General features: G+C 41.3%; 1 protein-coding gene across 2 annotated transcripts in view; it reads right to left on the reverse strand.

Moving 5' to 3' along the window:
- The window catches only part of c21h15orf39 (chromosome 21 C15orf39 homolog), a 72,482-nt gene extending 56,974 nt beyond the window's left edge, over positions 1-15,508 (reverse strand). Inside the window, exons 1-2 of one of the 2 annotated variants that reach the window (XM_059946165.1) lie at positions 14,970-15,381; positions 11,577-11,619 (exon numbers count right to left, since the gene is read on the reverse strand). The gene's annotated coding sequence lies outside the window, so the exon portion shown is untranslated. Of the gene's footprint in view, positions 1-11,576; positions 11,620-14,969 lie in introns of both variants that reach the window. The other variant, XM_059946172.1, reaches the window with a different exon arrangement.
- Positions 15,509-16,108: the final 600 nt, after the last annotated feature.

Here is a 16,108-nt window from a genome sequence, read left to right on the forward strand (position 1 = left end):
CCTTGAAGTATGAAGCCAATACTTTGAGCCAATGTGGTGTGATGTGTTTTGTATCTAAGAGTGGGTTAACACGACAAAGGTTGAGCAGGCAACATGCATGACAAAAGAAACCAGAACTCTGTTGTAATTTAGGAATCCGTTTATCTTGAGTAAAGATAGGAGAAGGACGAAAGTATCTCCAGAGAGCTGGGTAGCTTGTGGAACCAGCACGCGATGAGTTAAACAGCTTCCTCATCAACGAGGAATGTAGTATTTGTCTGTGTGTGTGGAAAATTCCTTTAGGGAAAGGAAGTAGTATCAAACAATTGAACAAGTCCAATTGTTCCCTCATAATCCTGTTTTGCCCCTCCCCTTCTGCTCTCTGTACTGGCCATCTCACCTCTCTACTCTTAGACACGATGCAGGGTTTCAACCCATACGTTGAGTTTCTTTCCTCCCATGGATGCTGCTCAATACACTGACTTCCCCCAGTATATCTGTGTGTTGCTTCAGATTTCAGCATCTGCACTCTGGTGTGTCACAGCTGAACAAGCTTAACAGGGAAATGGACCAAAGCAATAAAACAATTGGAAAGGGGCAATAAAGATTTTAAAAGGCAATAATGTTATGGTTATAAAGCAATTACATTTGTGGAGTTATCGCCTTTTAATGGTTCATTGTTTGTTACTTCTATGTAACTTTAGTTTTACAATGATTTGTTGACACGGTCCCGTACTGTTTAGTATTCAAAGAGAAAATAAAAGCTTGAGTGACTCTCTGCTGGTACTCTCTGGGAGGTTGGAACAGGCTTGGTTGGAAATGGTACATGTGTCACTTGAGTTGGAAAAACTATTTAAATATGAAGACACTTCAACATCATCCAGCTACATGCAGTGGAAATGAGCACAAGTAAAATCCCAGCTAGTTGATTCAATTGAAAGTATTCTTTTGTGTTCCCTTCTTCAAAACAATACCTTGTAGATTATCACTTCATTATTTAAGATTCTTGTTTTAAGCCTTCACAACTGCCACCACTAACAACCCCCCCCCCCCACCCCCGACCCAACCCAATCTCTTCTCCCAACCTGGAATGTCTTCTTCATTCAGATGACCTGGGGCTTAATTTACATGAAGATCATGGCTCCTTTCCTTTGGCACAATGCTCAATTACTGTGCTGGGCACCAAAGGACCATAAGACACAGGAGCAGAATTAGATCATTTGAGTCTGCTTCGCTATTCCGTCAAGGCTGATGTATTTTCCCTTTCAACCCTATTCTCTTGTCTTCTCCTTATAACCTCTGACATCCTTATTGATCAGGAGCCTTCAACCTCCTGTTTCTATATATCCAAGAATTTGGCCTCCACAGACATCTGTGACAATGAATTTGATAGATTCTCCACCCTCTGGCTAAAGTAATTCCTCCTTATCTCTTTTCTGAGACTGCGCCCTCCGCTCATGGACTCACTCACTAGTGGAAACATTCTCTCCACGTCCACTCTGTCTAGGTAGTTCAATATTCAGCAGGCTTCATTTAGATCCCTCCTCATTCTTCTAAACTTCACCAAATTCAGGCCCAGAGCTATCAAACTTTCCTCATACATTAACCCTTTCATTCCAAGAATGATTCTCTGGACCCTCGTCAATGGCAGTACATTTTATTAGATTAGATTAAATTCAACTTTATTGTCATTGTGCCGAGTACAGATACAAAGCCAATGAAATGCAGTTAGCATCTAACCAGAAAAGCAAAGAATAGTGTAATTTACAAAATAACTGCGAAGTGGTTTATCTTAGAAGTGGGCCAATATTTCAAATGCAGTCTGAACAATGTCATGTAAAGCTTTAGCATCACATCCTTACTTTTATAGTCTAATGGGTGCTAACATTGGATCTGACCATGAGAACAGACCTGGTCCATGGCAGCACCCCAATGGTGCATGGCATGCTCGGTTTGCCCATCTCTTATGCAACACAAACTTGAAGGTCACTTAAGATAATTTCAGTGGAAGTATGCAAGACCAGTCAAACCAAATAGAGTAATCATAATCAAGAGAAGATATGCTGATGCTGGAAATCATACAGTAGCCAAGAGGTTTCCACAGTACTTACATATAATTGTACTTAAATGTGGACGTTATGACAAGGCAAGCATTAACTACCTAGGCAAGGATAGTTTACAGTTAACCCAGACAAGAAAGGTCCATGAAGAACATAGCTCCCCAGAATGGGTCAGAGTCATCTGGCATATCAAGATAAGAAAGAGGTGCAAAGAAGGCTTCAAGGGCAACACTTCCTATTAGTAAGTTACTTTACTAATTCTTAAGTATTTACATGTAAACTCTAATTGATACTGATACCTGTATTGTTGTAGTGTGATTGATGATTGATTCTGCAAATAAGGAAGTTGTACATCTACAAGTTTACCAACTGGTCAGTTTCTGTATCCAATTAATGAATTTCTATATAAAAGTAGTATTTCTTTTTTCAAATTTAGAACAGTTTGGTGACAGTGGCTATGCTGTTCTGCTTGTGCACAATTAAGTGCGATTGAACAATGAACGCAAGCAGTCCATGCAGCTTCCAGTCAAAGTAGCACTGAGCAGTGCTGTCCATCGAGGTCGTGGCTTTTTAAGTTCATAGGGCTAGTTTTAGGGTGGTGAGTTAGGCACCAGGTTAGGGCTTGGGGGCAGCGATGAGGAGGCGTTAGAGGTCAGGCCGGAGTCTAGACTTCCTCTCTGTGGTCTGCTTTGGAAGGCCAATTACGTGGATGTGTGAAGAAGGACATCCGTAGTCTAGGCTTTTGCTCCATGCTTGATGTGGACATGGGGTCGAAGGACATCTGGAGTCTAGCATTTTGGATTGCACTTGAAGGCTAACATCATGGATGTCTGATGAAAGACCTCTGGCAGGTGCCGTGGATAAGGATTGGTGGCCTACCCAGTCAGAAATTCCCCTAGGTTTGGTGGGTCCCAGGATTGGAGGTCTATGCAAGCAGAGGACATGAGGGCCGGTGACACCTAGTTACACAAGATGGCAAAACCAAGTCCTTCCGTGTGGAGTCCTATCGTCAGCTGCTCCTAAAGGTTGAATACAAGTCCGCAGGTCAAAGCCCAACAGCTGAAGTTCTGGCTCTACAAGTCTGGTGTCCACCAGGGAATTCAGAGGCCCGTTGTCCAAAAGTCCACTGGACGCTCAGCAGTCTGTCCTGGGACTGCTTCAGATTCAAATATGTCTTGTCTCCTGCTTATCTGGTATCCTGCTATCTAAAGGATTGACTCAACTATCTGATCACTCTTGTAACAAGTCCCACAAAGGTAGTTCAAAGTAGGAAAATGGCATTGTGCCCAACGTGCCTGCTAATACCTGTCAGTCAATCAACATGACTAGTTAAGTTCTTATTAGTGCAAAGAAGTGTTCTGATATCATCACTTTGACCTCCACTTCCAAAGATCAAATGAACTGTAAACTACTTCGAGATTCCCAGCAATGAACTTACAAGGAATAAGCAGGTGTAAGTCCAGAGTAATGCACACAAATGCTGGAGGAACTCAAAAGGTCAGGGCTTGAAGGGTCTCTGCTTAAAATGTCGACTGTTTATTCCACTAGATGCTGCCTGACCTGCTGAGTTCCTCCAGCATTTTAAAGATGATGATTTATAGGTGGAAGGATCCCGGCCTTGAACATCGACTGCTTATTCATTTCATAGTGAAAGGTCTTGGCCTAAAACGTAGACTGAAAATTCATTTCCATTGGGAAGAGTCTGGGTCTGAAACATTAATGGTTTATTCAGAATCAGATTTATTAACACGGGCATGTGCTTTGAAATTTGTTAACTGAGCAGCAGCAGTACAATTCAATACCTGATAACATAGAAGGAAAAATAAGTAGATCAATATAAGTATATATATGTATATTGAAGTTAGATTTTAAATAGTGCAAAACAGGAATTATATATATGAAAAAAAGAGAGGTTGGGTTCATGGGTTCAATGTCCATTTAGGAATCATATGGCAGAGGGGAAAAATCTGTTCCTGAATCATTGAATGTATGCCTTCAGGGTTCTGTACCTCTTTCCTGATGGTAACAATGAGAAGATGGCATGTCTTGTGTGATGGAGGTCCTTAATAAAGGATGCAGCCTTTCTGAAGCACCGCTCCTTCAAGATGTCTTAGATACTATGGAGGCGAGTACTCAAGATAGAGCTGAATAATTTTACAACTTTTGGTCCTATGCAGAAGCCCCCCCCCCCCACCTCCCCACCATACCAGACAGTGATGCAGCCTGTCAGAATGCTCTCCATGGTACATCTATAGAGGTTTTTGGGTGTTTTAGGTGACAAACCAAATCTCTTCAAACTCCTAATGAAATATAGACAGCGGCATCAATATTTTGGGACCAGATTAGATCCTCAGAGATATTGACACCCCGGAACCTGAAATTGCTCACTCTCTCCACTTCTGATCCCTCTATGAGGATTGGTTTGATTTCCCTCCTTACCCTTCCTGATGTCCACAATCAGCTCTTCCATCTTACTGACACTGAGTGCGAGGTTGTTGCTGTGACCACTCAACTAGCTGGTATATCTCACTCATGTACACCCTCTCATCTCCATCTGAAATTCTACCCACAATAGTTGCATCGTCAGCAAATTTATAAGTAGCATTTGAGCTGCACCTTGCCCCACAGCCATGAGTAGGGAGAGAATAGAACAGTGGGCTAAGCACACATTCTGTGATGTGCAAGTGTTGATTGTCAGTGTAGAGGAGATGTTAGTACCAACCTACAGAGATTGTGGACTTCTGGTTGGGAAGCCAAGGATCCAGTTGCAGAGGGAGGTACAGAGGCTTCGGTTCTGTAGCTTCTCAATCAGGACTGTGGGAATGATCGTGTTAAATGCTGAGCTATAGTTGGTGAACAGCATCCTGACCTAGGTGTTTGTGTTGTCCAGGTGATCTGAGCCCTTGAAGAGCCATTGAGATTGCATCTGCCATTGACCTATTGTGGCGAGAGGCAAATTGCAATAGGTCCAGGTCCTTTCTGAGGCAGGAATTCATTTGACCCATGACCAACCTCATTTCAATAGAGAAGGGTCTCAGCCTGAAACATCGACTGTTCATTCCTTTCCATGGATGCTACCTGACCTGCTGAGTTCTTTCAGCATTTTGTGTGATTGCCATTTTCACCCTGAGGGCAGACATACAGAATGCACTTTCAGTAGTGGTTGAGACAGGTACATTAACAACAAGTAAAAACCACTTGGACTAGCACCTGATAGGAAAGGTGTATTAGGACATGGAGCCAAACGCAGCTTAGATGGGAACCTGTTCAGCATGGACAATTTGGGCTGTAAGGCCTGTTTTCATGCTGTTTGACTCTATGACTGTAATCCACTATTTTTGTGGTTACCATCACTGATACTAGCTGCTGATTATAAGTTTAATTACGCATTTAAGTTCCCGAACCCAAATGAAGAATTCAACACTGTGTCTTCAGTCAACAGCCCTGGAATTACAGCAGTTACCTTGTAATAAATATACTTGCCTGTCTGAGAGGTGCTCTCATGTTGCCTACAAGCAGGTCTCCATGTTGGGGCACTCAGAATAAACAACACTGGTTGTGCTGTGACTCATCTTCCATGACATAGTAATGATCGTAAATGTACATTTGTATTTAAAACCTTAAATAGCAACGAGTGAACTGAAAAATGAAATACTGTAGGCAGTCTCTAGAAATAATTCACTTGATCAACTTTGTTCTTATACTTCTGCAACATTGTTCCATTACTTTTTTTTTCTCATTTTTCTCAAGCTCCCCGCTTGCAAGCTTGCGAATGCATGGAAGATATTCCAGGGAACAGAACAACGCACCAAAGGTTAGGAGGTTTGGTAAGAAGGATGAGTTTAGAAGTAGAAAAGACAAAGATGGCTTTAGAAACTATAATGAGGAACTGATGTGATGAAATGATTTGTTCTGATGCATGCAGATGAAAATATTTTTGTTGTGTGTCAGCACATGATTGATTTAGCTACTCTATCTTAAGGAGAGATTCTCGGTATTTGTTGCTGGAGGCTATTCCGGTTTAAAATGGTGCTGATGAAACATAACGGTGTCTTGGTGGTAGCAAATAAAACTACTAAATTCTCTGTTAATCACACTTTTTCTGGAAAAATATTACTACAGCCAGCTGCCCGTAACTTTTCTTTCAGAGCTTTGCCGTTGAACTGCCTAAATGATCTGGCATTTTTTGCGGTTTGAACGAAAGCCTCAAAGGTGCAGAATGGTTGTGGCATGGCATGCACAGGCTGAATCGAGGAGGTGGGGCCAGGCCCGAGAGTAAGGAATGGACCAATGTTTGGCCATTGCTGGGGTATACAGTATTTGGAGCAGGTTCGAAGCAGCAGAACCGAGGCAAGGTAGAGTCGAGGCAGTAGGACCTGGACTCGAGAGCGAGGAACAAGTCAATGTTTGAATGATTAAAATGCTGGGCCAGTTTGGAAAGGTTGGGTACAGGCTGCATTGAGGCAGCTGGGCCTGGGCATGAGAGTGTATCACAGCATCAGGCCCCGGGTTTGAGAATGAGGAACAACCTGATGTTTGGCCAATTTAAGTGCTGGGCCAGATTGAAAAGATCAGGGTGTCAAGGCCAGAAGTGAAGGTTGAGATGGTGCTAGGCTCTCTGCTTGTTGAGGCTTACTCATTTCCGCACTGAACTGAGGCTGTGGTCTGCGACTAATAGGACCCTGGAACAGCTGCAGTGTTGACTGGTTTTGTGGCTGTGGGCTCACCTTTGTAAACTTTAGTTCTGAATGTTACTTGCTTACTTCTTATTATTTTCACAATTTGTTCTTTTTTTTGCACATTGGGGGTTTGATGGTCTTTTTTTAATGCATTCTATTGTGTTTCTTTGTTTTGCAGCTGCCTGTAAGGAGACAAAGCTCAAAGCTGTATATAGTATACATACTTCGATAATAAATGTACTTTGAACTTAACTTTTTATTGGAAGCATTAACCTTGGTTCATCAGACTGATGAAGGGATTCAGCCCAAAACTATTGACTTGTTGTATTCTCCTTCATGCTGCCTAACCTGCTGAGTTCCTCTAGCATTTTGTTAATTCGCCTTAGATAATTTTCCCTTTCCTAACCAGTGGGGAACAAATCATAGTGCTTAAGCCGCTCTTGATATAAGTATTGGGCTAGGTTTTCTGGCTGGGAAAAAGATATGCCTCTTATCTGACATCTGAAACACCTGCGCAGAGAGACACAGTGAGGTTTGGAGAATTTTTTTGTACTACTAACTTCCTTATACTATGACTAAAAGCTGTGGCACCCAGATACAGTGATGACATCAAGTTGGCTGAGCAGCCAATCAAAGTAAAGAATCATCAGAGAGCAAAGAAAGAAGCCAAATTTTAAATAATTATTTAAACACTTTTCTCGATTGCAAGATTATACATGGAGCAAGGTACTGTAGAAGCTGAAAAAGTTCAAAGTTCAGAGTAATTTTTTTAATCTAAGTACATATATGTCACTATGTACAACCCTGAGATTCATTTTCTTGCAGGCATACACAGTAAATCTTTAGGATAATAACCATAACAGAATCAGTGAAGGTAGTCCAACTTGGGCGTTTCACCAGAGTATGGAAAACAACAAACTGTGCATACACAAAATGAAAGAGATCATAATTATAAATAAGTCAGAAATAAATATTGAGAATATGAGAAGACAAGTTTTTGAAAGTAAATCCATTGGTTGTGGGAACATTTCAATGACTGGGCAAGTGAAGTTGAGTATAGTTATCCCCCTTGATTCAGGAGCCTAATGGTCTAGAGGTAGTAACAGTTCCTGAATCTGGTGGTGTGAGTCCTGAGGCTCCTCTATCTTTTTCCTGTTGGCAGCAACGACAAGAGAGCATGTTCTGGGTAGTGAGGGTCCCCAATGATGAGTGCTGCTTTCCTGTGACAGCGTTTCATGTAGATGTGCTCAAAGGTTGGGAGGTTTTTACCTGTGATGGACTGGCCATATCCACTATATTTTATAAGATCTTCCATTTAAGGGCATTGGTGTTTCCATACCAGGCTGTATTGCAGCCAGTCAATATACTCTCCACCACACACCTAAGGAAGTTCGTCAAAACTTTAGATGTCATTCCGAATCTCTACAAACTCCTAAGGAGGTAGAGGCGCTGCCGTGCTTTCTTCATAATTTCATTTACGCGCTGGGCCCAGGAAGTCTTCCGAAATAATAACACCGATGAATTTAAAGTTGGTGACCCTCTCCATCTCTGATGATGAAAACACCAAAGCTTAAATAAACTGAATTATTAACCGGTTTTAATGGGTTTTCTTAGGAAATCAGATGCAAAATTTAAAAAGTTAGATGTTTAGAGATGGTGATGTTCAACAGTAACCAAAGGGTATTATTCAAAATTGTATAAACCATTATTCAATAAGGCTCATCATTTCAGATCACTTATCTTGAGTGGGACTAATTTGCATAAAGTTAATATTCATAAGTTATCAGGTAATTCAGCATTGATTGCATCAGTAAATTCCCAACAATAGTGCTCACTTGAGGAGCATGGATTTCCACATGTATGTTTGCATGCTGCATTGCTCACAACATAATGAAGATAGGTGCTGCATCAGTGCGGTGCTGATTCCCAACAAAGTGAGATTATCAGGAGTAGGAACTTTCTTTTCCCATCACCATAACACAATCTAATTTTAACCATGTTTTAATTCATTTTCTGAAATCCTCAACAATGCCCTCTTTGTACTTCATTGCAAGACGTTTTTGTCAAACATCATTTGTTTTGCCCTCCATAAGTTTGAAATTGTCTAAGATTTTGTTTCTTTGCCGTATCTAATGTAATCCAATTCACCCATTAACCCCAGCTGAATAAAGACCCAAGGTAAAAATTCTCATACTGGTCTTCGATTTTTCTTGAGCCCCTCCCTTCTACATAACTGCTTCCTTTGTTACTCCTAATCTTAATTTGCCACTTTCCCCTTCTCTTCATTCAGAACTCTTGTTAAAGAAGGAGTGCCTTAGCTGTTAATTATTTACCTTCCTATCACCTTATGTGATCTGGTATCAAATTTTGTTGGCTACACTGACTGGTTTAACTTCAGATAAAGAAAGATCGGACGACGATAAGGGGAAAAAAAGTGAGGAATTCTTCACTTCAAGTGTCTTTAGGAAGAATTTCATGATCAGGATGTTTCTAGCACAATAGGGAAGGCGACATTGTTGAAATTCATTCTGGATAATTAGCTAGAAGTAAATGGAGCAAGATTCAGCGGGGAAGCATCCAGGAAGCAGTGATCATATTATCATACAATTTAGAATAGCTACATTTCAAGGGAAGAATTGTACATTGGAGTATGACCAATATCAATAGAATAAAAACAAGTATGGTACAAGGAAGAGAACAAGCAAACACTCAACAGTTAGAAGCTTTAAAGGGGGTTCAGCTATAATCTAACAATTCAGCTATATGCTGGGTGCATTCCATGTGGGAGAAGAGTTGGGAAATTAAAGCCAGTGTTACATGGAAAAGCACCAAGGAAAACAGAAATCAGCAGCAAATGCAGACATGCTAGAAGGAACTTTGAAATGAGAAACCAGTTGGGTCAATGATCTTTTCTCGAATTAGGGAAGTGCGGAAAGGTGTCAGTTTTCATAGTAGGGCTGAGGAAGAAGTGAGGTATAAAACAAAAGACTACAGAAAGATACCACCTTTCGAAATTACACCTCACTATATCTGCCACCCCCAGCCCACTCTGCTTTGAACATTGACACCCCACGACTCTTCTTTCAGTTCGGGGAAGGGTCCCCAACCCAGAATATTAACTGGTTTTCCCTTGTACAGAGTCTGCTTGACTGATTAAGTTCTTCGAACAGATCTGCTTTTGTTTCCATTTCCAGCATCTGCTGTCCTGAATAAAGGGCACGTGACAGATGCCAGCCTGCTATCATTAGTGAGGGCAAAGCCCCTTAGAGAGCAGCAAAGAGAGACCATTAGTAAATTCTGAGAACAAGCGTAATAAGAAGTCTAAAAATATCTACTTCAATGTGAACAGGAAAAGGTATGTAAGAGAAGAGCAAGCCAATGAGGTTGATGTGGTGTATATGGATTTCAAAGTTTGATAAGGCACCATATGGTAGACTTGTCATTAAAACCTAACCTCATAAAATAACTGGGACTGTAGTGCCACAAGGGAGTAGCAGAATGTTGTTTTTCAGAATAGAGAGAAGTGGACAGTGCAGCTCCCCGGGCATGGTTACTCAATCTACTGCTTTTCTTAATATGTAAATATGAATCATTTGGATCTGGGTGTACCGGATGAAAGTTCTGAATATGCAGATCGCACAAAACTTGGTGAGGTGAACTCCTGAGCAGCAGTACTTCCTAGTGGAATGAATGAAGGGGTGACAGATGTAATATGAAACTTTGAAATAATAAAGAATTATATTTTGGTAGGAAGAGTGAGAAGAGGCAATTTATTTATTTATTGATGTAGAGCACAGAATAGGTCCTTATGGCCCTTTGAACCATGCTACCCAACAATCCCCCGATTCTTCCCTAGACTAAGCACAGGACAATTTACAATGACCAACCGGTATCTAACAAGAATCTATCAACCGGCATGTCTTTGGAATGTGGGAAAAAACTGGAGGACCTGGAGAAAACCCATGCGGTCACAGGGAGAACCTACAAGCTCCTTACAGGCAGAGGGTGGAAATGAACCTGGGTCGCTGCTACTGAAAAGTGTTGTGCCAAACACTACATCACCATGCAGTCACAGCTAGAAAAGGGGTGCACACGGAGAGGGATCCGATAGTTTATGTGGATAGTGGAAAGGCTGGTTGAGTATTAATTCAAAAAGCAAATGGGAAACTGGACAGAATACAACAAAGAAAGAGAATCATTGAAAAATAACAGTTCAGTCCAACTTGAGTATAATGTGCAGTTTGGGATTCTACTCTTTAGTAAAGATATGAGTGCTTTGGAAGGAGATTTAACAAAACAAGTCCAGGGATGAGGATCTTTAGTTAATATGGATAGAATAGAGAAGCTGGAAATTTTTTCCCTGGAGTAGAAAGAGATTTTATATACTTGGATTAGACAGAGCTGATGTACCAAATGGACATTCTCTGTTCTATGACCATTCTGTGTTAGGAGGATCTATTCAGGGATAAAGGCTCAGATGAACTAAGGCGGCCAAATAGCCTGTTACTGTGCTGTATATCATTTCTAGTGTTCCCATGGCGATTTGAGATGGTTTCCATGAAGGTAAGGTATAAATACTTAACATCGCTGAGGGCAAAAACACAAGTAAAAGTAACAAAGATTTTGTCTATGGTAGTGATCATCCTGTAGGTGACACTATTGTCATTGAATGCAATGTCAGATTAGTGCACTCTGCCTTTACAAATTTAAGTTTGTTAGCCTTTTATCCTGTGATTGTTCCATTGTAATCGTTTTTAATGCTATTACGTTAACTGTTAATTATTTTCATAGGTATTTCTACCAGCATGCAACAGAATTGCTAACACTGCGTAACTTTGAAATATAAAGTCAGACTTACCACGGATTGTCAATGTTCTGCTATTTCTTGCCTGACTCGGAATCTGAAGAGGAAGCAAAGTCACTTAGTAGGAACAATTAACACCAGCAAGATTTCCTCTTTTGCATTTTTTTTTGCATTTAAGTATATTTAAGTCAGATTCTTTGATAATCAGCATGTTTATCTTTTGACACCATTGCAATGGGTTTTCTATAGGCAGATGACAAAAGAATGAAAAGGCTGTTTGATTTGTTTCAGGAGTACTCCTGTCCAACAAGTTACATTAGTGTGTATTTTGAAGGTGATGGCCTACAGCAGCAGAAGATCACAATATTACACTCAGTGGCCACTTTATTAGATACAGGAAGTACCTAATAAAGTGGCCAGTGAGCCTAGTTGAAAAGTAATGTAAAACCAATTTCAGATGTTATAAGAAGTGTAAGCAAAGGTGTCTTGTGTAAAGAGATACGTTAACACTTTAATTTTTTCAATGAATTAATTTAAGTATCTCCAGCAGAATTCATATATGAAGAAATTTGACTGTCAGTTTCAGTGTTAGGGTTGGGCAATACTTAAACAGAAATCATATCTTTTAAACAGTTAATGTAATTTTTTGTGATGTTTAATTTGCTTCAACTTAGCTAACATGTCCACTATGCCTTTTAGTGGTGCAGCAGATAGCAGTGAGGAACATGAACACCAACTACATGCAGTGTCATCAGCCTTTGGTCTTAAGTTGTTCAATCTCAGAGTTTAAAAATCAGCAAACACTGAGCAATCTAGGGCATCATTCTCTTCTGGACAGTCCTAATCTCCACGCCTACTCAAATTGTAATCAGATAATGACTGTGTTTTTATTGGATCAGTCCATTACTGATCATCTTCTTGACCCGCTTCAGTTTGCTTACAGAGCAGGTTGCTCAGAGGAGGATGTAGTTAACTTGTGCCTCCATTAGATTCTTCAACATTTCGACTCCCACAACACTGACGTGAGGATCTTGTTTTGTGGATTTTAGCTCAGCTTTCTACACTATTGCTCTGGAGTTGCTCCACAGCAAGCCAACCTATACCCTACAGGATCTACCAGTGGATTATGAATTTGCTGACAGAAAGGAAGCAGTATATGAAGCTGGGCCCCTATTTGTCCAATCCAATGTCTATAAACACAGGCTCTCCTCAGGGCTGTGTTATTGCACCCCTCCTGCTCTCACTTTATACGAATGACTCTACCTCCACAGACACATCCATCAGTGTCCTAAAGTTCATGGATCTCTAATAACGATGTGACGTGCTGTCAAAGAGAGCTAGACCATCTAGCAGCATGGTGTGCTCATAGCAACTTGGAGCTACCATTACCAATACATTAAAGTGGGACAAACATGTTACGTTCATCACCAAGAAAGCCCAACACAGGTCCTATGCCAGTGGAGACAATTTAACATCTCAGTGCGTATCCTGATGAACTTTTGCTCAGCCATTATTGAGAGAGTGGTGACCACCTTCATCACCGTTTGGATTCACACTACCTCCTCCTTCGTCAAGTCCGGGTTGCAGTGAGTGGTCTACTCAGATGAGTTCATTGAATGTTAGCTTTCAACATTAAAAGGCCAGTTCATCGCGAGAGCCAAGTAAAGAGCTGAAAATAACAACCTGGCATCACCTTTTCACCAAATTACCAAGGAAAAGCTACAAGTCCAGCACCATCAGGACTACACATCATCTCTTTCCTGTAGCTATCCAGCTTCTCAATAAAACTCACTCAGGTGTAATACCCTCACTGTTCCTGCACGACATTCGTTGTCTTTCCTGCTCTCCTTGTCCTGTTTTTAATTATTTAGTTTGTTCATACATTCATATTTTTAAAGTTTGCACACACAACTGTGCATTACTCATGGTTGTTTGCATTATTGTCTTGTTAAATATGGGTTTCAATTGTGTTGTCACTTATGGTAATGTCCTGGGTTTTATGCTTGGCACCAAACCACAATCAATTCTGGTACGTTTCACATACTGGCAATAAAATGATTCTAATTTATGTATTCTTGTTCTATGATTAATTTCACAATGCTGTATAATTTTGTGTTTTGGAAGGTGATTAAAAGCTTTCGAAATTATGCTAGAAATGCTTTGTTTATGATCAAAGTCCTACTTACAATAATGAGATTTCATTGGAGACATACAATGCTGCAGAGACTGAAGTCTGGAGTGAAGAAGAACTGCTGGAGTTACTCAGTGGACCAGGCAGCATCTGTGGAGGTAGCGTCTGTGCAGATATAGCTGCTTCATTCCCTTGTAGCACTAACTGTTTGAATTGGTGCCCACCAGTCATAGAAAGTTTACACTTGATTCAACACACAAAGGAACGGACTAATTCTTGATTCCGCGGGGTATACAAGACATGGACTCGGCAGAATATCACTTACTGTTTTATGTTCGTTCACCAAATCAGTCCTCAATGACCGTGGGTGCCGTGGGAGTGTAGCGGTTAGTGCAACACAATTGCAGCTCGGGCTGTCAGAGTTTGGAGTTCAATTCCAACGTCATCCCTAAGGAGTTTGCGTGTTCTCCCTGTGACCGCCTGGGTTTCTCCGAGTGCTCAGGTTTCCTCCCACAGTCCAAAGTCATACCAGTTGGTAGGTTAACTGGTCTTTGCAAATTGTCCTGTGATTAGGCTCGGGTTAAATCAGGGGTTGCTGAGCAGCACAGCTTGAAGGGCTGAAAGAGCCTATTGCATGCTGTTTCTCAATAAATAAATATGTATTTATAAATAAATAAATTGGTTTATTATTGCCACATGCACCATGATAAGGTGAACAATCTCACAGACTGTTCATACAGATCAATACATTACACAATGCATTAGGACACAAGATGAAACAATAACGGAATGCAAAATAAATGGTAACAGCCACAGAGAAAGTGCAGTGCAGGTGGACAATAAGGTGCAAGATCAAAACGAGTTAGACTGAAGGCAACAGTCCCCCTGCCCTACTAGAGAACCATTCAGTATAACAATTGGACAAAAACCGTCCTTGAACTTGGCGGTACCCGCTTTCAGGGTTTTGTATCTTCTGCCCGATGTCTGGGATATGTCGTCATTTAGAGCTACACTAATTTATCTTACCACCATTGAGGTCATTTTTGCTTCAGAACCGAGAAATAATATGATTAACGACTTCTCCCTTCTTCATTACGTACCTCAAATCACATTGTAGCAACTTTACAACTGATTCAGCAGATAATTTATAGTCGAGGCAATTAAAAGAGCAGGGTAGGAAAGTGCGGGCTAGCTTTATCTTATATATACCCGTGTTTGATTCGCTTGAAGTTGGGCAGAGTAAACAATCCCAAATGCACTCCGAAGGCGACAAGAAAAAAAGTGCTCACTATAGGTGCAATCCAACTTGTACCCACCTTTCCAAAGGCAAATCCAGCAAACAAGTTAGCAGGTTCATTTTTTAAGAATCGTGCTGTGATCCGCTCCACATGAGAGAAACTAAAGAAATGATTCTAGTAGGTCTTGCGCTTTGCTGAGGAATGTGAGCGTCCGGAAGAAACAAAAGTTCACGCTGCAGACTACAAGAGTCAGAACTAGCTGTGACCACAGAGAGAGATGCTTCCCGAAGTAACAATTCACGATTGAACTTCACCCGTACTGTGGGAAAACAAGGCATTGGTTCCTTCTTTTAATGCTATTGTGAGCTGGGTCCTACAGGCTGAGTCACTGCGCTGAGAAACTTATTTCCCTTGCAAATCTGGTTTAACTTCTGGCTTCTGCGGTGCGTTTTATACTGGCAAACAAACGCAATATGATGAAATAGCCAATGATATCACCGAGTCTGGGCGGTCGGCCAAGCTAACACACGGAACCAATCCCGCAAAGACTGCAGAGCCCAAGGGCACGTAGAGGAATCTGATACAGATAAAGCGCTCCCTCAAAATGGCTACGAAGTTTCTGACTTTTAAATGAAGAAGGCTAATGAACCGAGATATCACAAATAATGAGGATGTTTCTTAAAAACACGGGAAGTGCTGGAGGATCCCAGCGGGTCGAAGTGCAAACCGTAGAGGGAAACTGACTCCGAGTCTTGACCGTCGGCTGTCCATTTCCCTCCATAGTTTCGACTCGAACCGCTGAGTTCCTCCAGCCGATTGCGTGTTTCTTCAGATTCCAGCTTTTACGGTCTCCCGTTTCTTCGCCAAATAGTCCAGTCTTTGCTTCACGTGCTTATATTTGCCTTTTGGCTTCCTGAAATCTACATCTTAAAGCGGGGAGTTTTACTCCCTGTGTACATATTGGAACTGGAGCCACACAGCACGCCAGGCACGTTCGTGTTCGGACACACCGCCCAATGTACCGACCTATCCTCGGCCCTTCAGACACTGGAATCTGCAGCAACAAACTGCTGGAGGAATTGAGAAGGGCAGACAGCATCTGGACGGGAAAAAATGAAGGAAATTAATATTTTGGGTCAGACCTTTCTGGAGTGATAGGTTTGTCTGCCGTATCCGACGTCGACGGATTTATGCAGTTCTTCCATAGCACGAAGAAC

Source organism: Hypanus sabinus, chromosome 21 (genome assembly GCF_030144855.1).
Source record: "Hypanus sabinus isolate sHypSab1 chromosome 21, sHypSab1.hap1, whole genome shotgun sequence".
Taxonomy (NCBI): domain Eukaryota; kingdom Metazoa; phylum Chordata; class Chondrichthyes; order Myliobatiformes; family Dasyatidae; genus Hypanus; species Hypanus sabinus.